The 25,569-nt window shown below is 37.3% G+C and overlaps 1 protein-coding gene across 2 annotated transcripts in view; it reads left to right on the top strand.

Annotated features, from left to right (window-relative positions):
• Positions 1 to 25,569, top strand: part of SEPTIN7 (septin 7) — a 102,718-nt gene that overhangs the window by 4,095 nt on the left and 73,054 nt on the right. The window contains exon 1 of one of the 2 annotated variants that reach the window (XM_032758325.2): positions 24,335 to 24,353. The exons of the other annotated variant lie outside the window; for it this stretch is intronic. The gene's annotated coding sequence lies outside the window, so the exon portion shown is untranslated. Of the gene's footprint in view, positions 1 to 24,334; positions 24,354 to 25,569 lie in introns of those variants that run through there. 2 annotated transcript variants of the gene reach the window in all.

The raw sequence follows: 25,569 nt of genomic DNA, 5'->3' as shown, positions 1-25,569 counted from the left end.
CTGGGATTACAAGCGTGAGCCACCGCGCCCGGCCGATATATATATATATTTTTAGATGGAGTCTCTCTAGCCCAGGCTGGAGTGCAGTGGTGCCATCTCGGCTCGCTGCAAGTTCCGCCTCCCGGGTTCACACCATTCTCCTGCCTCAGCCTCCTGAATAGCTGGGATTACAGGTGCCCGCCACCACGCCCAGCTAATTTTTTGTATTTTTAGTAGAGACGGGGTTTCATGGTGTTGGCCAGGATGGTCTCGATCTCCTGACCTCATGATCCGCCCGCCTTGGCCTCCCAAAGTGCTGGGATTACAGGCGTGAGCCACTGTGCCTGGCCAATTTTTGTATTTTAGTGGAGACGGGGTTTCTCCACATTGGTCAGGCTGGTCTCGAACTCTAGACCTCAGGTGATCCACCTGCCTTGGCCTCCCAAAGTGATGGGATTACAGGTGTGAGCCACCGCGCCTGATTGCTTTTTAAAAAATTTATTGGAAAGTTTTTTGTTGTTGTTTTGTTTTTTTTGAGGTGGAGTCTTGCTCTGTCACCCAGGCTAGTGGCATGATCCTGGCTCACTGCAACCTCTGCCTCCTGGGTTCAAGCGATTCTCCTTCCTCAGCCTCCTGAGTAGTTGGGATTACAGGCGTGTGCCACCACGCCTGGCTAATTTTTTGTATTTTTAGTAGAGACAGGGTTTCACCATGTTGGTCAGGCTGGTCTCTCCTGACCTCGTGATCTTCCAGCCTTGGCTTCCTAAAGTGCTGGAATCACAGGTGTGAGCCACCGCACCCGGCCTGGGTTTTTTTTTTTTTTTTTAATAGGTAATATAATCACTTGGTTCAAAATTCAAAAGTTTAAACAGAGAGGTAAACAGTGAAATCTCCTTCTTACTTCTACCCCCAAGTCACCCAGTTTCCTACTCCTCAGGCACCCTGTGTTAACAGTTTCTTGTATGTTCTTCCAAAGGTGTTTTTTGCATATGGAAGTTAAAAACATATATCCTTCCTGCCCCCACCCTTGGTAGCATAAGACACATTATTTCCCACATGTTTCTTTCCAATGAGTGTAATTTGGGTTATTCTGTATCAGTACATAAAGAGCATTTTTATTCTTTTATACAGCTGCATAACCGTTACATGATATCTCAGTCTGTTTGTGCTGCTCCAACAAAATACCTGAGACTGGGTAATTTATAAGGAACAGAAATCTATTTCCTACCATTCTGGAAGCTAGGAAGTCCAAGATCACAGTGCCAGCAGGTTTGGCGTCTCTGCTTCCAAGATGACACTTAAATGCTACTTCCTTTGGAGGGAACAAATGCTGTGCCCTAACATGGTAGAAGGAGCAAAAGGGTCAAGCAGCTCCCTTGCATCTCTTTTATAAGGTCATTAATCCTATTAATACCGTTACTAGTGATAAGGATCAACCTACAAATTTTAGGAGAACACATTAAGACCATAGCATATGGATAGATCATGATATGGGATATATTATGATTTGTTTAACATGTCTGCCTCTGATAGACATTAATTTCCAGTGTTTTGCTGTTACCAACTATGACATGATGAGTCACTTGGGATATTAATCTTTTCACATTTGTTAATGTATCTAACAAATACACTGTTAGTTTTTGAACTCTTTGAAGCAGGAGACTACCACTTAAAAGTTGTAGTATTGACATTGTCATTATATCGTAATGTATTGATGTTATATTATCTTAACATTGATGTTAAGTATTGGTAATATTGCTGTTAAGTCATTAGTTTAGAACTTCAACAATCAAGTTCATTCATTTAACAAATACACGTTTTGTACTTGCTGTGTGCTGGCCACTGGGGAAACTGAATTAAATGCTGTGGCAGTAGAAATAGAGGCATGGTGATTAAGAGTTTCAGGTCTAGAGTCAGACTTGGATTCATATCTCAGTTCTAAAGCTTAACTGAACCTTTGGCCAATAACAGAACTTCTATTTTTCCTTCTATTTTGGGAATCATAAGGTTACTGGAGAAGTAAATGAGATAGTACATGACAAATCCTTAGCATGATGCCTGGCATGTAATAAACACTGAGCACCTCAGCTTAAAAATAGTTATCAGACTATATTGCAGTTGACTTTATTTTTCTGCCTCCACTGTGCTTAAAGTCTAGGACTGTGTTTTGTTCACCTTTGTGTCTCCATAACTGGCTTACATTTAATAAAAAATTTGTGATACAATATAAAGGTATGTAGAGCATACAGTGAAAGTTCAAAGCAGGATACTTTTCCATGCTGGAGAAGGTGAATCTTTAAAAGTCGGTGGGAGTGATTAGGTAAAGGAGGTGAAGGAGTAAAGATAATTATTCTAGACTGAGAAATTATGTTAGTATCAGGTTATGAGGTTAGAAGAAGTAAGTAGGCAACTCGTATTGCTGTGCTGAGAATTTAAAAGTCTTTATTGAAGGCTTTAAAAGAAAAGTGGTAATCGTAAGAATCGTGATGATAATTCTCTCTGTTGAGAGTTGACAGGGCACCAGGTTGAAGCCATTAAATTGAAGGAATTTAATGTAGCAGTTTAGGACTAAAAATTGGTCAGAAGCAGGGCAATGGGAAAGGACATGAGGGGGATGGTTGTAGGGTATTAGGGAAGATGTGGGTGGTGAGTAATGAGTCCAGAATATTTGAGCTTTCTGACTTGAGTGAATGGGTAGATGAGTAGATGCTATTTCTTGAAATAGGTAATTTGAAACATGAAATTGAGAGGCCTGGGGGACATCCAAGTGGACATGTCTTGTAGGGTCTCAATACTAGGAAGACATCTAGGATAGAAAATAAACATTTTCCGATAATTATAAATGTATTCATTTGTGCTTTGAATTTTTATGTTTAGTAAGTGAGTTTGTGAACAGAGTTGAAGGAAATTAGAATAAAGTGATTTGTGTGAAACTTCCTTGTCCTTCATATATAGACTGAGGTCTCTAGTTTCTTGGGTAGTACTAAAATGTTTCCTTTTTTTTTTTTTTTTGAGATGGAGTCTTGCTCTGTCGCCCAGGCTAGAGTTCAGTGGCGCGATCTCAGCTCATTGCCAGCTCCACCTCCTGGGTTAACGCCATTCTCCTGCCTCAGCCTCCCGAGTAGCTGGGACTACAGGTGCCTGCCACCACGCCCGGCTAATTTTTTGTATTTTTAGTAGAGACCGGGTTTCCGTGTTAGCCAGGATGGTCTCAATCTCCTGACCTCATGATCCGCCCGCCTTGGCCTCCCAAAGTGCTGGGATTACAGGCGTGAGCCACCACACACAGCCAGATGTTTACTTATTTAAAATTTCTGCTGGTACGTTTCACAGCAGCATTTGTTTCAGACTCAGGGTTATGCTAGTGTTTCTTTGCAGGAGTGACATTTTGTATCCTTATATATTCTTATTGTCCCTTCAGATTGTAATGAGTTAATGAGTTCTTTTTTTTTTTTTTTTTGAGACAGAGGCTCGCTCTTTCGCCCAGGCTGGAGTGCAGTGGTGAGACAGAGGCTCACTGCAACCTCCACCTCCCTGGTTCAAGCAATTCCTCTGCCTCAGCCTCCCGAGTAGCTGGGATTACAGGTGCACCCCACCACGCCTGGCTAATTTTTTTGTATTTTTAGTAGAGACAGGGTTTCACCATGTTGGCCAGACTGGTCTCGAACTCCTGACCTGAGGCAATCTGCCCACCTTGGCCTCCTAAAGTGCTGGGATTACAGGCGTGAGCCACTGTGCCCAGCCGAGTTCTTTCTTTTGAGGAAGATTTTGGTATGTATTGTCCTTCAGTTTTAGAGGATACAGTAAATATTTTGAGTGAGATCATTATTTGTGTAAGAGGAGGCAAAATTCTCTTAGTAATTTTATCTTAGTTCTTTCCGTTTATATATATATATATATATATTTTTTTTTTTTTTTTAAATGAGAGTACCACCTTATTTATTACATGTAGCATTTTGGGGTATGAGGTGAGCTATACAAGGAAAAATTTTCCAGAAACTAATGTACTCTCAAATATTAACATTTTAAAGTATTTTTAATAATAAAAGTTTAGTATATAAACTCGGTTTCTTTTATGATTAATTTAAACAAATTAACCACAAGGGGAAAAATAAATTATTTCAGTCATTGTAAGTTAATTTATATTCTTTCTAAATATATATATATATTTTAAGGTTGTAATTAGGGGTGTATTAGTGGTCCTAAATCCTGGACCAGCATTGGAAACATTTCTAATGTTTAACATGCTTGGAGACTATAACTCACCAGGTGGGAGGTGGGGCTTAGAAGCTTGCTTATTAAGAGGCGGGCATGGTGGCAGTGGTTCACATCTGTAATCCCAGCACTTTGGGAGGTCGAGGCGGGCTGATCACTTGAGGTCAGGAGTTCGAGACCAGTCTGGCCAACATGGTGAAACCCTGTTCTACTAAAAATACAAAAATTAAGGCTGGGCGCGGTGGCTCATGCCTGTAATCCCAGCACTTCAGGAGGCCGAGGCGGGTGGATCATGAGGTCAGGAGTTCAAGACCAGCCTGGCCGAGAAGGTGAAACCCTGTCTCTACTAAAAATACAAAAATTAGCCTGGCGCGGTGGCAGGTGCCTATAATCCCAATTACTCGGGAGGCTGAGACAGGAGAATTGCTTGAACGTTTCAAAAATAAAAAAAAAAACAAACAAAAAAATTAGTCAGGTGTGGTGGTTGGTGCCTGTAATCCCAGTTACTCAGGAGGCTGAGGCAGGAGAATTGCTTGAACCTAGGAGGCAGAGGTTGCCGTGAGCCAAGATCAAGCCACTGCACTCCAGCCTGGTCACAGAATAAGACTCTGTCTCAAAAAAAAAAAAAACAAAACAGTTTTTAGGGAGATGGCTAACTCAGCTTCAACTGTGGCTGAAAAAGATAACTAGAATGACTTAGCTGGCAAGTAGACCCATCAAAAATACTTGTTTGTGTTAGTGCATGGTGCTGTGCTGTTAGAGAGGTAATTACATAGACACAGGCCCCACGTCTCTTTCCCCCCCATTTTTTTTTTTTTTAATTTTGGCATAGTTTTGGATTTGCTGAAAAGTTGAAGCCCCTTTTTGAAAGCTAAACATGTGGTCAACACAGAGGAAATGCAGAAATAATACTACAGACATGCAAATATAGCACGATATATGATATAAATGCACCATCAACATTAGTACTGGCCAGGGTTAAGGGAAATATCAAGGGAATGGGGGTTTTATGCTTAATGGAAACATCTTTTATTTGAATCTGTGTTGAAAGTTTTGGGAGGCTCCATTGCTTTCTAATTGAAGGATGTGTATTCTAGTTCTGGTTGGTTGGTAGTGGATTTCATTTAACAATTAGAATCTAGCTAAGGTAAACAAAGGACCTTTTTCCCCCGGTAGGTTAGTTTCCTCGTTGTTCTTATGACTTCCAGTCTCTTCCCACTTCATTTAATAAATAAATCTTTTCAGATTACTATACCTAAAACACTACTTTTACAAAATAACTTACCTATTATAGTAAAATAAGTATCTGTCTATTATTTATAGTATTGGCTTCTAGAGCTCTTGTTAAAAATACTGTTTCTTGGGCTCTTATCAGCAAGATTCTAATTCCCTACTTCTAGACTGGGGCGTAGATTTCTATTTTTAATCAAAAGCTCCCCATATTCTTCTGATTATAGCCAGGTTTGGGAATGACTTTGCAAGATATAAGTCCAGAGGCCTTAATAATAACTATCATCTGTAGCGCAACCACTGTAACAACTGTCATTTATTGTACTTACTGTATGTGAAGTGCCAAACCCTTTGTGTTAATTGTTTTGTATATACACCTTACAAATAACCTCATAAAGACGTTATCCCAATCTAAGGCTCAGAAAGATTATGTAACTTACCCGCCAGAACACAGTTCTCAGAAAGATTGTATAATTTACCCACCAGAACACAAATAAGTTACAGCAGATAACTAGAATTCAGATTTCTAGCTAGCTGTACGTATACTGCCTTATGAATCTTTTATATATTAAAAACTTTTAGGCCATCATTTTATCACCTCCTTGGTTTGACCTTTTCCTACTTTTAATGAGTAATATTCAGTATTCCTTCTTTTTTTTTTTCTGGAAAGAGTCTCGCTCTGTCACCCAGACTGGAGTGCAGTGGCATGATCTCCGCTCACTGTTGCAACCTCTACCTCCTGGGTTCAAGCGATTCTCATCCTCTCCTGGGTTCAGCTACTGGCCTCCCCAATAGCTGGGATTACAGGTGTGTGCCACCACGCCTGGCTAATTTTTTTGTGTTTTTGTAGGCATGGGGTTTTGCCATGTTGACCAAGCTGGTCTCAAACTCCTGAGCTCAGGTGCTCTGCCTGCCTCAGCCTCCTAAAGTGCCAAGATTACAGGAGTGAGCCACTGCACTCAGCCAATATTAGTATTCTTGCTTCTGCTTATGGTGTTTGTACCTGCCTTGAAGTCCTATCATCTGTTAAGGCTCATATCAAAACTACCCATTCTGAGAAGCTTTTACCAACTATGACATGATGAGTAACTTGGAATATTGGTCATTTCACGTTCGGTAGTGTATCGGTGCTTTTGAACTCTTTGAAATAAGAGACTATCAGTTGTAGTATTGACATTAAGTTCATTACATCAATAATGTATTGATATTATATTACTGTAACATTGATGTTAACTATTGGTAGTATTGCTGCTAAGTCATTAGTTTAGAACTTCAGCAAGTTCATTCATTTAACAAATACATGTTTTGTACCTGCTATGTGCTGGTCACTGAGGAAACTGTTAAAAGTTGGAGAGTGTTTTCTTTCATGCTTTTTCTGTAAACTTAAAAAAGCTGTAATGGTAGTGGCACAACCTTTTATTTCTCTTTGGTAAATTCTTGGGGTAAGTAATATGGTAGGTGTATGTTTAATTTTTAAATTGCAAAATTATTTTGCAATATATTAGTAATATTTTAAATTTTCACCCCCAGTGAATAAGAATTCACGTTGTTCCATGTGCTCACCAACACCTGGAATGGTCACTGCTTTTAATTTTACTCATTCTTACAGATTTGTAGAGATAACTTACTGTAATTTTAATTTGTATTTTCCTAATGACTAATGATGTTGAGGATCTCCTGTGCTTATTTGCCATCTGTTTGTCACCTTTGGTGGTCCATTGAAATCTTTGGTCCATTTTTAAATTGGGTTATTTGTCTTAATGAATTGTAAGGGTTTTTTTTATATTTTAGGTACTAGTTTTTTGTTGGACTGTGCAAATGAACTATTTCTCATTACACTTTTACCCACTAACTTTAGTATCTCATCAATGATTCTTGCCTATGGCAGTTATTACTGTGCTGTTTGTGTTACTGGCGATTTTCTCTTTACATGATGCTACGTTTTAAAGCTGGGATTCTGACTGGGAGTGGTGGCTTGTGCCTGTAATCCCAGCACTTTGGGAGGCCGAGGCAGGTGGATCATGAGGTCAGGAGATCGAGACAATCCTGGCTAACACGGTGAAACCCCATCTCTACTAAAAATACAAAAAATTAGCCGGGCATGGTAGTGGGCGCCTGTAGTCCCAGCTACTCTGGAGGCCGAGGCAGGAGAATGGTGTAAACCTGGGAGGCGGAGCTTGCGGTGAGCTGAGATCGTGCCAGTGCACTCCAGCCTGGGCAACAGAGCGAGACTCCGTCTCAAAAAAAAAAAAAAAAAAAAAAAGCTGGGATTCTATTGTAAGGAAGAGCTCTTTTATTTATTCATCAGTTTGGTTATATATTGATTTTTTCATTGTTTTACTGTTGAGTTGTCCATTGAGAGCCTTTCAGGTGGCTCTTGTTCATCCTTTCAGTATGTACCCATCATTTTTAGGGGTACATCTTTACTTTCTAGTTCATCTTGTATTTTCCCTGCCTAAGCCTTGGAATCAACCGTTGACAAGGAGTCCAGCAACCTTTTTTTGAGAGTAGTAATTAGGAACCAAGATCTGGGCACCAGAAGTGCTCATTGTTATTGGGGTGTCACTGCTTCTAGTAGATGTTTTGAGCAGACAGAGGTAGGCAATATATGAATTTATATATATACATCTGTATTTCTGTATATGTGTGTAAAAATATGTGCATATGTATACTAAAAACCGTGAATTTATACTGGTACATCGATTCCAATCTGTTAACGCAGAGTTCAATCTAGCCTTTCTCTTTTCCTTGTAACTCCTTTCTTCAACATTGAGAAACCTGGCTTTCATCTACAATTTATTTACATACTTGGAAAAAATCTATTGTACACATAGATGTAACTTCAGAACTATGTAATATGCTTACTTGCTAGAGTATAACATTTGTGTATGCTTTTTTTGTCTTTAGCTTTATGCAGTGCCAATACTGTTAGTTAATATACTATACTAATACCTTATGCTAATCAAAATGCTTTTTTCCAAAGTTAGTTATATTCGTTTCTGTTCCACCCCCTTCAGTGTCTTCATGTTATTCTTCGGAAATACAATTAGTTTTACTTGTTACTATTTCTTTTCACATCCTGGCTGATTTTGTTTTTTTAATGGGAATATATGGAAAATTGCCATGGTGTTAATAGACTTAGTATTCCTCCCACCTTTCTTTTACCCTGTTCTCATTCTCCTTTTTTCTACCACTTTCCCACACATCGATAGAGGTAATGGATCTCGTCAGTTTCTGATTGATTTTTTGTGAGTGTTTTTTTGCACATATGAGAAGATACGTGTGAGAAAGGAGATATAACAATTTATGTATGAAGGGTAGTGTACAGTACATGCTTGTTTTTATCACAGATTTATTGAGATAATTTACATGCCATAAAATACACCCCTTGAAAGTGTGATTTTGTAGTTTTTCGTGTATTCAGGGTTGTGCAACCATTGTCACTGTCTACTTTTAGGACATTTTCATCAGCCCCAAGTGAAACTTTGCAGCCATTAATGACCAGTCCCCATCCCTCCTCTTCCCTTGTCCTGGCAACCACTAATTTACTTTCCGTTTCTATGGATTTGTCTATCTTGGACATTTTATATAAATGGAATCATATAATGTGACCTTTTGTGACTGGCATCTTTCACTTAGCAGTATTTTCAAGTTTTGTCTGTGTTGTAGCATGTCTCAGTAGTACTTCATTCCATTTTATTGCTGGATATTATTCTGTTGTATATATACTACCATATTTCATGTATCCATTCATTAGTTGATATTTGGGTTGTTTTGTACTTTTTGACTATTATGGATAATGCTGCTGTGAATGTTTCGAGTACAAGCTTTTGTGTGGACCTATAGTTTTCAATTTCCTTGGATATATATCTAAGGATAGAATTGCTGCATCATAGTGTAACTTTAGTTTAAGTCTATGAAGAACTGCGTAACTGCTGAAGCAGCTGCCTTATTTTACATTTCTACCAGCAGTGTATGAGAGTTCCAATTTTTCCACATTCTTGTGCACACTTGTTATTGCCTGTGTTTTAAAACTATGCTACTGGGTGTGAGCTGGTATCATTGTGGTTTTAATTTGCATTTCCCTAATGATGTTGAACATCTTTTCATGTGCTTATTGGCAATTTGTACACCTTCTCTGCAGGAATGTCTATTAAAATGCTTTGCTGAGTTTTTAATGAAGTTGTCTTATTACTGTTCAGTTGTAAGAATTCTTTATAGATTCTGGATACAAGTCCTTTATCGTATAGAAGACTTGCAAGTAGTTCCTACAATTCCACAGATTTTTTTTTTACATTCTTGATAGTGTTCTGTGAAGTACAAGCATTTTTAATTTTGATGAAGTCCAGTTTATCTACTTATTGCACGTGCTTTTGATGTCATAGTCAAGAAAGCATTTCTAATCCAAGGTCATGAAAATATATCCCTATGTTTTCTAAGAGTTTTATAGTTTTAGACCTTTATGTTTAGGTTTTTGATCCATTTTGAGTTAATTTTTGTGTGTGGTGTGAGATAGGAGTTATTCTTTTGTATGTGGCTATCCAGTATCATCACTCATTGTTGAAAAGACTAGTCTTTTTCCATTGTGTCGTCTTGACAACTTCTGTGAAAATAATTGGCCATAAATGTAAGAGTTTTTTTCTGGTTTCTCATTTGTCTCTTATTGATCTATATGTCCTTAATGGCAGTACCACACTGTTTTGATGACTAACTTTGCAGTAAGTTTTGAAATTAGGGAGTGTGAGTCTTCCAACTTTGTTCTGTTTCAAAATTGTTTTGGTTATTCTGGTTGCCTTGAATTTCCATCTGAACTATAGGCTCAGTTTGCTAATTTCTGCAAGTAGGCCAACAAGGATGTTGATAGCCATGGTGTTGAACTTGTATATCAATTTGAAGAGTATTGTCGTCTTAACAATATTGAGTCTTCCATTCTATTAATGCAAAATATCTTCTGTTTATTTAGGTCTTCAGTTTTTATGAACAACATTTTTATAGTTCTCATGTATAAGACTTACATTTCTTTTTGTTAAATTTATTTCTAGGTATTTTATTTTTGATGCTATCGCAGATGGAATTTTTTCTTAACTTTTTAATAGAAATGCAATTGATTTTTGTTTATTGATCTTATATCATGCAACTTTGTTAGTTCCTGTAGTGTTTTTTTTTTAGTGGATTCTTTTGGATTTTTTATTTATAAGATCATATCACCTGCAAATACTACTTACATTACTTTACAATCTGGATGCATTTTATTTCTTTATTTTACCAAATGCCTCTTCTGGAACCTCCAGAACTGTGTTGATTAGGAGTGGCAATGATAGACATCTTTGTCTTGTTCTTGATTTTAGAGTGAAAGCATTCACTCTTTCATCATTGTGGGTTTTCTGAGATGTGCTTTGTGAGGTTGAGGTTCCCTTGTATGTCTAGTTTGTTAAGTGTGTTTATCGTCAAAGAGTGTTGAATTTTTGTCAAATGTGTTTTCTGTGTCTACTGAGATTATTATGTGTTTGTTGTGTGTGGGTTTTAATTTAGTGTATTACACTGATTAATTTTCATATGTAAAACCAACATATTCATTCTGGGATATATCCCATTGGTTGTGGTGTATAATCCCTTTTTATTGCTAGATTTGGTTTGCTAGTACTTTCTTGATTTTTTTTTGCATCTATATAAGATGTTGGTTGGTTGTTTTTACTCGATGTGTTTGGTTTTGGTATCAGAGTAAAACTGGCCTCATAAAACGAGTTGGGAAGTATTTAATCTTCTTCTATTTCTTGGACTAGTTTTTGAAGGATTGTACAACCTTTAAACATTTGGTAGAATTTACCAGTGAAGACATCTGGGCATGGGCTTTGTGTAAAGTTGTGTTTTTGCTTTTTTGGGGGGTGTGTGTGTGTGTTAGTTATTTTTTGTTATTAATCTATTATAGGACTATTCAGATTTTCTGTTTCTTCTTGTGTCAGTTTTGGTAGTTTACGTCTTTCTAGGGATTTTTGCATTTCCTCTAGGTTCTTATCTGATCTGTTGTCAGCATGGAATTAATTGTTCATAGGTTCCTTTTTATTTCTGAAAGGTTGGTAGTGATTTCCCTTCTTTCATTCCTGATTTTAGTAATTTGAGTGTTCTGGTTTTTTTTTTTCTTGGCCAGTTTAACTAAGGTTTTGTCAATTTTGTTGATCTTTTCAGTGAACCAACTTACGGTTTTGTTAATGTTTCTATTTTATGTATTTCATTTATTTCTGCTCAAATAATCATTTCCTTATCTTGTTTTTCCTGTTTTGGGTTTAGTTTGTTCTTTTTCTAGTTTCTTGAGATGGAAGGTTATGATATGAGATCTTTCTTTTTAATATAGGCATTTACAGCTGTAAGTTTCCTTCAAAGCACTGATTTAGCTGCATTCAATACATTTTGGCATGTTGTGTTTTTAGTTTCATTCATCTCAAAGTATTTTCCAGTATCCCTTGTGATTTAGTTTTTGACCCATTGATTATTAAAGAGTGTAGTGTTTAATTTTCACAAATGTGTGAATTTTCCAAATTTTTCTCTGCAGTTGATTTCTAACTTCATTCTCTAGTGGATGAAAAATACACTTTGTATGATTTTCAACCCATTTAAATTTTGTGATCTAACATATGGTCTCTTCTGGACAATATTCCATGTGCACTTGAGAAGAATGTGTTTTGCTGTTTTTGGGTGGAATGTTGTATAGCTATGTGTTAGGTCTAGTTGGTTTATAGTGTTGTTGAGTCTTCTGCTTCTTTATCATCTGTCTAGTTGTTTTACCCATTATTGAAAGTAGGATGTTGAAGGTCAGCTATTACTGTTCAATTGTTTTATTTTTACCTTTCATTTTCTTAGCTTTGTGCAATTTGGGGACTCTTTTGTTAGAGACATACGTTCTTAAAATTGTTCTATCTTCTCAGTGGATTGGTCCTTCAATCAGTATAAAATATCCTTCTTTGTGGTAACAATATGTCTTTTAAGTCTGTGTTTTCCGATATTAGTGTAGCTACTTCAGCTCTCTCTTGTTTCCTGTCCTTTTTTTTCAATCTGTTTGTGTTTGTGATTCTAAAACATGTCTCATGTGGGCACCACAGTTGGATCTTACTTTTAAAAATCCACATAGCCATTCTTTACCTTTTGATTGGAGTCCTATTATACCTGAAACAGTAAAATACATTAATCTAGTTACATTTAATCTAAGTAGTGATATGATTTACACCTTTAATTTTGCTGTTTTCTACATCTTGTCTTTTTTTTTTTTTTTTTGAGACAGGGTCTCTGTCACTCAGGCTGGAGTGCAGTGGCACCATCATAGCTCACTTGTTTGACAGTCTTTCTTTCAACATTTGGAATATGTTATCCTTTTGCTTTCTGATAAGATGTCAGCTATTGTTCTTATTTATAGTCTCTTATACATATAGTTGCTTCTCATAAGCTACTTTTAAGATTCTCTGTTTTTGGTTTTTGACAGTTTGGTTATGTGTGGGTCTCTTTGATTTTATCTTAATTCAGTTTGTTGAGCTTTTGATGTTGACACTAATGTTTTTCTTCAAATTTGGGAAGTTTTCAGTTCTGTTTCTTCAAATATACATTCTGCCCCTTCCTTCCTAAACCCACCCCTTTTCTCCTTCCCTCCTCTACTTCATGTTTGATTTTGTTCTGTAGGTCTCTGGCTCTGTTCATTTTTCTTTCTTTACTTAAACTGGTTAATGTTATTTAACCCATTTTCAGGTTTGGTGATTCTTTTTTCTGCAAGCTGCAATCTTTCGTTGAGCTTCTCTAGTGAATACTTTCATTTATTATATTTTTTAACTCCGGGATTTTAAAAAAATTATCTTTTTTTATATTATCTATTTGATGAACATTGTTTTCATACTTGACAATTTATTAGACTTTTCTTTAGTTCTTTGAACATATCTAAAATAGCAGGTTTAAATTATTTGTTTAATGTCTGGGCTTTCTCAGGGACTGTTGCTTTTTTCCCCTGTATATGGGCCATGCAGTTTTGAGTTTTTTTTGCAAGGCTCATAATTTTCTCTTGAATACTAGACATTTTAAATATTTCAAATAATACAGTGTGGCAGCTCTGGAAATCAGATTCTCCCTTCCCTGCAGGGTTTATTGTTGTTGCTTTTTGTTATTTGCTTAGTTGCTTTTCGTGCTAATTCTGTGAAGTTAATTTTTGCCATATGTTGTCACTGAAGTTGCTGCTTGGTTATCTTAGTGGTCACTTGTGAGTGGGCCTTTAGGAACTACCAGACACATCAAATAATGACAGCACTTTGAGAGTGAGGCTTTGAAGGCATTCTGTGATTGTTCTGTTTTTTTTGTAGTTGCCACTAGGCTGCTGGTTTTTACTGTGATTATGTGCTCATGGTTTTCAAGGCTACTGTAGAGGTAGAGAGATGAGAATGGGCAAGTTAAAATGCAAGAGCTGCTGTTTTTACCAAGGCCCAGCCCCTTTTCTTGAATAAGCATTACCTGGATTCCTGCAAGCTTTTAGTTAATTTCCAGAATTTTAAGTTAAGTTGATTTGAACAGTTTGTGTCAGTTTTCTCCTTGCTTTTAATGAAGCAAAATTTTCTGAAGTATTTACTCCACCAATTTCTTTGATGTTCTCCTGTGACAAGTGTTTAAGAATGTTTTTCTAATCAATATATCATTATCTGTCCATACGTATTTTTCTAAAACCTTACTTTTAATGGCTGCCTGGTATTTTAATACATAGAGGTACTGTAATACAATTTTAGTTTCACTTGTCTTTAGAACTCATCAAAAATTGTTACAATTTTTTACTATTATGAGCAGTACTTTGTTGAATATTATGTTATCTTAATCATGTATGGTTCTCAAGACTATCCATTTCTGGAAGTGGAATTTGTTGAATTTAAGACAATAAAAACTTCAGTTTTTGGTCCACATGGTTAAATTGCCCTTTAGGTAAGTGGTTTAAGTTTATATTCCAAAAGTCATGTAGGAGAGTGTCTCTTTTTCCACATCGTCACCTAGTACTGGGCACTAGTACTCACTTTATTATTTTTATTTTTATTTTGAAATGGAGTCTCACTCTGTCATCCAGGTTGGAGTGCAGTGGCACGATCGTAGCTCACTGCAACCTCCACCTCCGGGGTTCAGATGATTCTCCTGCCTCAGCCTCCTGAGTAGCTGGGATTACAGGTGCATGCCTGGCTAATTTTTGTATTTTTAGTAGAGACAGGGTTTCACTATGTTGGCCAGGCTGGTCTCGAACTCCTGACCGACCTCAGATGATCCACCCACCTCGGCCTCCCAAAGTGCTGGGATTACAGGCGTGAACCACCGCACCTGGCCCCATTTTATTTTTTTAATTTTTGGAGACAGAGTCTCGCTCTGTCGCCCAGGCTAGAGTGCTATAAGCACCATCCTGGCTCACTGCAACCTCTGCCTCCCAGGTTCAAGCAATTCTCGTGCCTCAGCTTCCTGAGGAGCTGGGACTACTCGGCTAATTTTTTGTATTTTAGTAGAGACAGGATTTCACCATGTTGCCCAGGGTGGTCTTGAATTCCTGAGCTCAGGCAGTCCACCCGCCTCAGACTCCCAAAGTGCTAGGATTACAGGAGTGAGCCACCACACTCAGCCTAATATTAATTTAAATTTTTTTTTTTAAGAGATGAGGTTCTATCTAGAGGTGATGGGAGACAGTGACAGATCATCAGGCATTAGATTCTCATAAGGATTGTGCAACCTAGATCCCTTGAATGAACAGTTCACAATAGGGTTCACTCTCCAGTGAGAATCTAATGCTGCCACTGATCTGACAGGTGCCAGAGCTCAGGGGGTAATACGAGAGGCTGGAGATACAGATAAAGCTTCACTTGCTTGCCCGCCACTTACCTCCTCTTGTGCGGCCCAGTTCCTAACAGGCCATAGACCGCTACCAGTCCGTGGCCTGGAAGTTGGGGACCCCTGTACTAGGATATTTATAATTACATATGTGGTTACCTGATATTTCCATGATACAACACTGGTCTAGATTCTAGGCCATTCTTCAAAAAGAACCCTGCTTCCTTACAATTTTACTGTTTAGCAGCAGTGTTTTCTACCCCTTCTTAAAATTTTCAGCTACCATACCCCTGTTTTGTTCTAATATTAAAGATGACATCTAACACTCAATTTTTCTTTCTGCTCCAAGCTCCATCATCATTCTGGGACATTTTTAGGCCCATATGTAAGACACTTTCAGTAAGTTAGCTTCAGTTTCTTGACTGTGCTTGAGCCATCCTTTTTTTTCTCTCTCTGTCTCATCTGAGAGCCATCCTTTTAATAGCCCTATGGGGGAATGGGTGGGAAGAAAAAATATATAAAAATTAAAAATTAAAAAATAATAACCCTGTGGGGCTATCATCTGCAACTTACGTTCCACTTCTAAAATCTTAATTGTATAGTCCATTTTAACCACAACTTACATATATTTATTTATTTTTTCGAGACGGAGTTTCACTCTTATTGCCCAGGCTGGAGTACAATGGTGCGATCTTGGCTCACCGCAATCTCCGCCTCGCAGGTTCAAGGGATTCTCCTGCTTCAGCTTCCCGAGTAGCTGGGATTTCAGGCATGCACCACCACGCCTGGCTAATTTTGTATTTTTAGTAGAGATGGGGTTTCTCCATGTTGGTCAGGCTGATCTCGAACTCCTGACCTCAGGTCATCTGCCCACCTTGGCCTCCCAAAGTGCTGTGATTACAGGCATGAGCCACCGTGCCCAGCAACTTATTTTTTTACTGTCTTCTTTACTTCCTGCCTGACTTCCATCCTTGATCCTCTCCATTTTCATTCACGGAATTGCTTCATCTGTATTTATCAGCTCTCTTGATCTTGTACTTTTGTGTACCCTTCATGCAGAGCAAGTTTCAAATGATCCTACAGCTAATTTTATTGTACTCAAGTTACGGATTGCTACTGGAGGAAAAGATCACATGGCTTCAGGGATACAGTCAAAGATTTATGGTCTTCAGCCTTAACCAGGTGGACAAAATTGCGTGGATGGCTGTTATGTATTGCTAGTCTCTCTCTCTATTCTTATGGTTGCTGTTTCACATCTTTACTTCTTAAAATCCCCTACTTCTCTTCTCTTTTTTTGGGATTTTCAAGTTGTTTTATCTCTGGTACTTAGGGAAAATCCTGTCCTTCATTCCATAAATGTTATCTGTGTCCTTACTTAACTTTGTCTGCTACTTGGTGTTTCCTGTTAGCATTCACACAAGTAGAACTATCTGCCCTTTTTTTTTTTTTCTAAGTGCTTAAAACTCTTGACCTTGTATTTTCTGGCTGCTATCCTGTTGTTCTTCTCTTCCAAGATAAGCATTAAAAAAAATTGCTTATACTCACCTCCTGTAGTTTTTTTTTCTGCTTATTTATTTCCAGTCTGCCTTCTTCCCCTATCTTTCCATTGATACAGCTTTGACAGTGGTTTCCAGTGACAATAAGTAGATTTTTCTGTATCCTTAGATTGACCACTCCAGAGCATTTGGTATAGCTAACCACTTCTTGAGGGGGCTGCTACAGTTGACCTCCTTTGAAATGCTTCTGTGAACTCTTTGATTTTCTTTTCTCTCAGCTTTTCCTAGGTTTGTTTAGGTGATTATGATGGGATGTTGGTGTTACTTCTTGGCCTGCTTCCTACTCTGTGTGCTCTATTTGGATTCATATCTATGGCCTTGATACCATTTAAATGTTGATTACTTAAGATATTAATTATCTGTCTAACCTAGATGTTTCTAGCATTTCTAACCTTTATATATATATAACTGCCTCCTAGACATTGTCTTCCCAAAGTCCACCTTAACTCAGATGATTTCTACTTTTAACAATTGGTACTCACCATTCATCTTAATTGCTCAAGCCTAAATTAAGAAATCTGAATTTTATCACCCTTCTACAAGTTAGTTACAGAGATCTGTCATTTCATGTCTTTAATACCTAACCTAGCATTGTCCAATAGCAATTTGATGCAAGCCACATATGTAATTAAGCTTTCATAATAACCACATTTGAAAAGTAAAAATAAACAGGTGAAACTAACTTTAGTTTTATATTTTATGTAATTGGGATATCTAAAATTTTATTTCAACATGCAATCAGTATAAAATTATTAAGATATTTTTGATTCTTATTCTCATACTAAGTCTTTAAAATATGATATTTTACACTTACAGCACATCTTAATTCAGACTAGCTACATTTTGAGTACTCAGTAGCCACATGCAGCTAGCGGCTACCTTAATGGCTAGTAGAGTTCTAACCTATATTTCTCTTTGTCCTTACTGCCTTTATCTTGGTTCAAGCCTTTATTTTTCCCCTGGGCAGCTGGAGCAGCTCTTGGGATTACTACCATTTTCTCCTCCAGTTCATCGTCAATATTCTTGTCAGTAGTAATTTTCTAAAGTATGAATGTGACTCTGCATGTGAATTGATGTGATTGTGCATTCCTCTTTGTATCTTTAATGCTCTTCCTAAGCTTTCAAGATGAAGTCTAAGTTCCTAAGTATGGCCAACAAAGTCCTTCCTCATCTGACTTTTGCTTAACTTTCCTAAGCTATAGTTCCTTGATCCTAAAAATGAGTTGTATTAAACTGTTTGTAGTTCCTATAAGGAACCATACTCTCTTCTTGCTTTTGGGCCTTTGCAGTTAATAACTCAACTGACTGAGACCCATATTCTTCAGCTCCCACCCTCATCTCTCATCAAATTAAGGTCTACTAGTCAGTCTTTCATTATCTAAAGGATCTGATCCCAGGATAGGGTGAAACAACCTTCCTTGTTTGCTCTCATATATCCTTCTGTGCTTTCCTATATCAGAGCATTTATCACTGAATTATTTTAATTGTCCTCTAGCTTATCTCACCTCCCTGTTAGATTCTTAGCTTCTTGAGCAGGGATCTTGTTTTTATTAGCTTTTATATTCCTACTTACTAGAACACACATACATGCTTGGCATATTGTAAGTATGTTGAATGAATGAGTGAAGGAATGAGGTCAGTAAGTCTAGGAAGTTAAGATCTGAATTCTAAGTTCAGAGCAAAGAAAAATTGATTTAAATTTTTAAGTTATCTCATTCTTGTATGTATTTATAGAGTTAAATATTAGAATCTTTTTAACAGATTAGGATTAAGAAAATAAAAGTTGGTTCTGTCAGTACCCAGTTGTTCATATCAGTAAGAAGAGGAGAGCTGGGGGCATGCTAAATAGGTTATGAACTTTAAAATAGTTGAGGGATGAGGAACATAAAAACTGATATTTAGGACATGCCTATGTAATCCTGTAATATTTTAGTTTTCATATTATATTGAATCTAGAATCTAGGCATTTTTAGACCAGTTATACTTAAAATATTTAAAACATTTAAATGGCAAATGAATTTCTTTAACTTTTCCCTTAGGCTGTATGAGAGATGGTAGGAATTTGACTAAGCAAGTACCAGACACTTATATCTGTGTATGACATAAGGCTTTTGTTAGGAATACTAAGAAGTTGAGAAGTAAACTTCTGCATTAATATCTTTTCCTTTTGTAGTCTATGGTGGTTTTTCATATTTAGAATTACTTACACTTTAGGAGAAACATACTTTGTCAGTGTGTAAAACAATATGCTATATATATGTGTATATATATATATATTTTAAAATCCAAAGGGAGGCGGATTGAATTTGAAGTTATTTAGAAAAGATAAATGGTTATTTTTGAAATGTGAAGTTACTAATGTAAACCTTGGATTTTTGTAGCCTGATGTTTAAACTGCACATACTAAAGGGAGAAATAGAATTTGGGGTGTATTAAGGTAATTTGAGGTGCACATTATAATCCCTAATCATTTTAGTTTTTTATTAAACATCTTATTTGTAATGATAGTGGGAAGTTGAAGGTTTGTAGTTCCTTCTAGGGTTGTGTTTTTCTCAAATTCTGATTTTTATTAGGCTTCCATTCTGTTACAACTCCCCTTGATCAATTTTTTGTTGTTACTAAAAAGCATATTTAATAGTTTTCAAAATAAGTTGCTGCTTTTTTCTATTGGAAAATTTTTATCTACTGGGAAATTTGTTGAAAATTAGTATTCAGAGATTTAAAAATGGTAATGAGATTTTAGATGGCAAGATTTGGGTAACTGTGGAATAGGAACAAGTGGCAAGAGAACGTAAAGAATTCTTAAAGAATTTCAGTAATCTATCTATTAGAACTTGTTTGAAGCATGCTGTTATTTGAATATATTTGTGCTGAACTTACGTAACCTTAGAAGGAAGGTTAGAACTAAGTTACCGGATATTGTATTTAAGTTGATTTTTCCATCAAACAGTGGAGTTAATGTAGTTTGATTTTTCCTTAACTATGCTTTTAACATACAGATTTTGTAAAGCATATCTAGCAGATACGCTTTTAGAAAAGATTATTTGATAAATGTTTCTTCTTACATGACTAATGTTTGAAATCAAGGAATACTTTAAAGACCTAGGGGTATTTTTGTAGAAGCTTGGGTGAATATACTTTTATTTATACATACTTATAAATGCCACAATTGTATTACTCACATCTATAAATAATGTTTCCTTATCCTGAGATATTTCACACTGGCACTGTGAACATTTGTGCAGGAAAAGAATCAGTGGGTGGTTAAGTCTTTTGAATTACAGACTATGGTTGATTTTAGAATTTAGGATATGGAAAAATTCTTAATGAGATATGAGAAGTCTATATGTTTTAATCGACCAGTATTAAGTTTTTTATTTTTTTATTAATTTTTGAGACAGAGTCTTGCTCTGTCGTCCAGGTTGGAGTGCAGTGGTTGGAGTCTATATGTTTTAATCGACCAGTATTAAATTTTTTATTTTTTTATTATTTTTTGAGACAGAGTCTTGCTCTGTCGTCCAGGTTGGAGTGCAGCTATCTTGGCTCACTGCAACCTTTGCCTCCCAGGTTCAAGTGATTCTCCTGCCTCAGCCTCCAGAGTAGCTGGGATTACAGGTGTGCACCACCATGCCTGGCTAATTTTTGTATTTTTAGTAGAGACAGGGTTTCTCCATGTTGGCCAGGCAGGTCTCGAACCCATGACTTCAAGAGAACTGACCGTCTCATTTTTGTATTTTTAGTAGAGACAGGGTGTCACCATGTTGGCCAGGCAGGTCTCGAACTCCTGACTTCAAGAGGCTTGCCCGCCTCAGTCTCCCAAAATGCTGGAATTATAGGCCGGAGCCACTATGCCCGGCCAAATTATTAGTATATTTTCTAAATAGTATTTGTGCTAGGTAGCTTCAGAGCCATATTTTTGTATCTGATAGGACACTTTTATACAAATTTTGGGATGATACATTTTTAGCAGAACCAAACCAATGTTTTATCTTTGTACAGAGTTCTTCCTCAGAAGACGTTTTCCTGAAAGAGTAGTCATTCAGATTTTTAAAATATCTACCGTGTGTCAGCACTTTGCTAAGAACATAGAGATGAATATGACATGGTTCTCTCCCTCTGGGAAATCAGTCATGGGGGAACTGACAAAATGTTTAAAATAATTTTATTTAAAAAATTAAAGTTATTTATTATAATAATTACGTGCAAATAATTGTCTACTGTAAATCATCCTAGTTACTCTTCTTTGTCACCATGTTACTGAGACTGCTCTTATTTTTTAAGTTACCAGTGACCTTATTTCCAAATTTTATCAGTATGTCTGTTTCTGTTATGGTATCTTTCTCTGTAGCATTCAGCATAGTTGAATGAATCCTCCATCCCTGAGATGATCTTGGTTTTCTTCCTGTCTCCACTGACTGATATTTCTCTGCTCCAGGACTTTGCCTCGACCCCCTTCTTCTTTTTTTTGAGACTGGAGTTTCTCTCTTGTTGCCCAGGCTGGAGTGCAGTGGCACGATCTCGGCTCACTGCAACCTCCGCCTCCCAGGTTCAAGCGATTCTTGTGCCTCAGCCTCCCGAGTAGCTGGGACTACTACAGGCGCCTGCCACCAAGTCCAGCCCATTTTTCTATTTTTAGTAGAGATGGGGTTTCACCATGTTGGCCAAGATGTTCTCGATCTCCTGACCTTGTGATCCACCAGCCTCGGTCTCCCAAAGTGCTAGGATTACAGGCATGAGCCACCGTGCCCTGCTGACCTCCTGTTTATCTGTAGTCTGTCTTTGGGAATCCAATCCTTTTTCAATAGTATCTGTATGGCGATGATTCCTAAACCTATATTTTCAGCACCAACCAACCATGAAATTTCTCACTCTGTTGCCCAGGCTGGAGTGTAGTGGCATGATCACAGCTCACTGAGGCCTCAACCTCCTGGGCTAAAGCAATCCTCTCGCCTTGGCCTCCCAAAGTTTGGAATTACAAGCGTGAACCACTCTGGATGGCTGAGAGCTATCTTTAAAACAGTAATCAGGTCACTTGCCTATGAAAAACTCTCTAGTGGTTTCCTATCATGCCTAAAATAACATCCATATACTTCCTACTTTGGCTGAGTCCCAAATGATCAGGCCCCTGTTTGCCTCCCTGACCTCATTTCCTATCACTCATCCCCTTGTCCACTACTTCACTTCATTATAGTTCATGGACCTTCTTTTTTTTTTTTTTTTTGGAGACGGAGTCTCGCTCTGTCGCCCAGGCAGGAGTGCAGTGGCACGATCTCGGCTCACTGCAGCTTCCACCCCCCGGGCAGGTTCAGGCCATTCTCCTGCCTCAGCCTCCTGAATAGCTGGGACTACAGGCACACACTGCCATGCCCGGCTAATTTTTTGTATTTTTTAGTAGAGATAGGGTTTCACCGTGTTGCCCAGGCTGGTCTCAAACTCCTGAGCTCAGACAATCCACCTGCCTCGGCTTTCTTTTTACTCTTGGAAATACCCAGTTCATCCCCACTTTAGGGCCCACCCCTTTGCCTGGAATGGTTTTCCACTTTTCTCAATTTTTAAATAGTACTGTGTGCCAAAGACTGTTCTTGTTGCTGAGGATAAAGCAGTGAATAAGAGACAAGGGCAGGCCCTGAGGCATTTTTGTTATACCTCTTATCTGATGAGTTCCTTCAAGGTGCAGTCTAAAATACTGTATTCTTTGAAACTACTGCAACTTGCTCTCAGTAGCTTCCTTTTTTGACGTACAATTTATGTAATTCATTCGATCTCTGCCTTGATGGAGCTTACATTGCGGGCAGGGTGGAGGTCACAGTAAACAAGTTGGGTAAAATGTATGTTGGATCGTGGCAAGAGCTAAGGAGAAGTATACAGCAGGCAGCAAAGTGCTAAGGTGAGGAGTGGGGTCGTAATTTTAAATAAGGTGATTAGGGCAGGCCTTTTTGAAGGTGACATTTGAGTAATAAAAATAATCTGTGGCTGGGCTCGGTGGCTTAGGCCTGTAATCCCAGCACTTTGAGAGGCCAAGGCGGGTGGATCATGAGGTCAGGAGTTCAAGACCACCCTGGCCAAGATGGTGAAACCCCATCTCTACTAAAAATACAAAAATTAGCCGGGTGTGGTGGCACATGTCTGTAATCCCAGCTACTTGGGAGGCTGAGGCAGGGAATTGCTTGAACCTCGGAGACAGAGGTTGCAGTGAGCTCAGATCACGCCACTGCCCCCCAGCCTGGGCAACACAGTGAAATTCTGTCTCAAAAAAAAAAAAAAAAAAAAAAGCAACAAGTGCAAAAGCCATGAAGTGAAAGTATGCACTGTATGTTTGGGGAGTAGTTAGGGATTCAGTGTTGGGGAAAGTGAAGTGAGCAAGAGGAGGAAGTAGCAGGAGATGAGGCCAGAAGTAAGAGTAGAGCCAGATCTTGCCAGGCTTTGTTGGCTAGTGGCTTTCATTGGTACACATTGGAATTATGTGAAGAGCTTTAAAAAATACTGATGGATGGATCTCGCTTGCAGAGATTAATTGATATGGAGATGCACCTGAGACATTAGGATTTTATAAAAGCTCCCCCAAGTGATTCTAAGATGCTGCTAAGGTAGAGAAACACTGTAGGCCATCATTGGGACTTCGGCTTTTACTTTTGAGGAAGTTCGAAAGTCATTGGATGATTTTGTCATGAAATAATTTTGTAATTAACTTTAAAACTGGGGTTTTGTTTATTACACTTAATTACCTTAACTATAAAATGGACTTCAGTTTGAAGTGGGTTGTGATATAACTCATAGATGTGTATCAGTATAAAAATGTACACTTTTCACAGTTTGGCCAAGGATTATCTATTTTGTTTTCTATGCTTCATTAGTTGCCTTTCAGTTTTCACAGTTCACATTTGTCTCCTCTTTCCATCTGTTTCTGCTTATCATCTTTAGCTTCCTTCCTTTTCCTGTATCTAAATGTCTACATTTCTTTAAATTCTGGACTTCAGTTTAATTAATAGAACTTGAAATACAGCATTGTATGAAAAGGTTTTAACCAAAACATTTGCATTTGTCTGATCTGAGCTGTCTTAATCCAGTGACTGACAAAGCAAAATTGCATGAAATTTACATTTTTTTCTTCTTGTAATTTAAAACTTGGTTCCTGTATACCTTCCTGGAACTTTACACTTTTGTATCTTTTCTACCGTTTCTGTAAAACCTCAACTGCAGGGTGCAATAATGGGCCTTATTTTCTATATTTCAGCAGGACAGTTGCTGAAAATGGGTTTAAACTCACTGGCATTATATCCCACACAAAAAATATTACTTTGACATGTTTAGAAACAAGTCCGACTTTAATTTCTTTTTAATTTACCTCTAATTTGTTGAGTTACATGTAAGTAACTTTTTTTTTTCCCCCTCTGTCTTTTGCTGTGTTTCAATGGATTTGCCTCTCCTGTTTGGCCTGAATATGTCATTACAATTCTTGGAATTCTTTGTTTACTGTTCCTCTGTGGATTTCTTCTGTTGGAATCTGGAACGCTGGAATGATGGAAATGTGTTCTTTACAAAGTAGCTGTGAGTATACTACATAATTTATACAGAGATTTTTTTCAGTCTCAGTTAAAGTTAATTTACAGTTGGATGAAATATGAGCCAAGGAAACCTTAGGTTTAATGCATCTTTCTAACTCCACTCATAGCAGACTTTCAAATATTTGACTTAAATATATTAGATTCTGATTAGTCTCCTAATTATTATGTTTATAGTTAGCTTTTCATTTTAATGGGCTTAGTTTTTAAAATTCGGCTTAAGAATTAGTTTTATGAAATGAACAAAAGAGCCAAAGATTATGGATGGAATATTTAGCTACATGGCTAGTAAACATTGTAGACTTCGGTTCTTTGTTAAATCCAAATGTATTGAATTGATGTTTTGATCTCTTGAGTGCTTTTTAAATGAGAATTTAAATGTGGCAGAAACTTTTAAGAGAATGTGTGCCTCTTTTTGCTATTTTTTAATGTTGAGATAAGACTACCTCCAAAGTGAAATTAACCAATGAGACTCTGCTTATTCAGATAGTCTTAACTATGGACAGCATTTCTCACGCATGGGTAAGTTAGAAGTCAGACTTATTTACTACACCAATTTGGAAGTAGATTTCTTTCAATTACTCATGAAACTATCGTTGAGGTCATCTAGGAATAAAAAACCAATAGAAAATGAAGCTATAATTTACTTTAAAACCTGGATAAACCTGAAGATAAAGGCAGTAGGATCATGTGAAACCTTGAAGTGACAAAATTGGACCTGGCTTAACAGCTTGAATGATACTGTAGCTGGTTGACACTGATCACAAGAGCCTTCAAGAGTTTATTTTCAAAAATTGCTTTAAATTCAACATTTTGATTTCATTTCATGAATAAGAAGACAAATTTCAAGAATCTCATACCTGTGGTAATTAGTCAGTGCGATCAAAGGAGATAATTAAAAAGGATTCTTAATATGATATGAAGGGGATTTGAATTTTTTTATTGTGAAAAATCCTTTGTTATTTTGCTTTTTTAGTTGGTTGGTCAATCATCTTGTTACTAACTACTGTCAATTGAAATCTTTGCTCTGAGGCAGGTTTTCTAAATTTTTATTTCATTCCCTTGGATTTTTATAATTAACCATTATATTGTCAGTCAACTCATGCTCAAATAATTTTGTCCATTTAAGAATTGATAGTTTTATTGATAATGCCATGGAAGTAGTTTGATTTGCTGTGAATAATAGTATAATTTTCTAAAAT

The sequence above is a fragment of the Hylobates moloch genome, unplaced genomic scaffold (genome assembly GCF_009828535.3).
Source record: "Hylobates moloch isolate HMO894 unplaced genomic scaffold, HMol_V3 SCAFFOLD_1, whole genome shotgun sequence".
In the NCBI taxonomy this organism is placed as follows: Eukaryota; Metazoa; Chordata; class Mammalia; order Primates; family Hylobatidae; genus Hylobates; species Hylobates moloch.
This window is presented reverse-complemented; position numbering and strand designations above follow the sequence as displayed.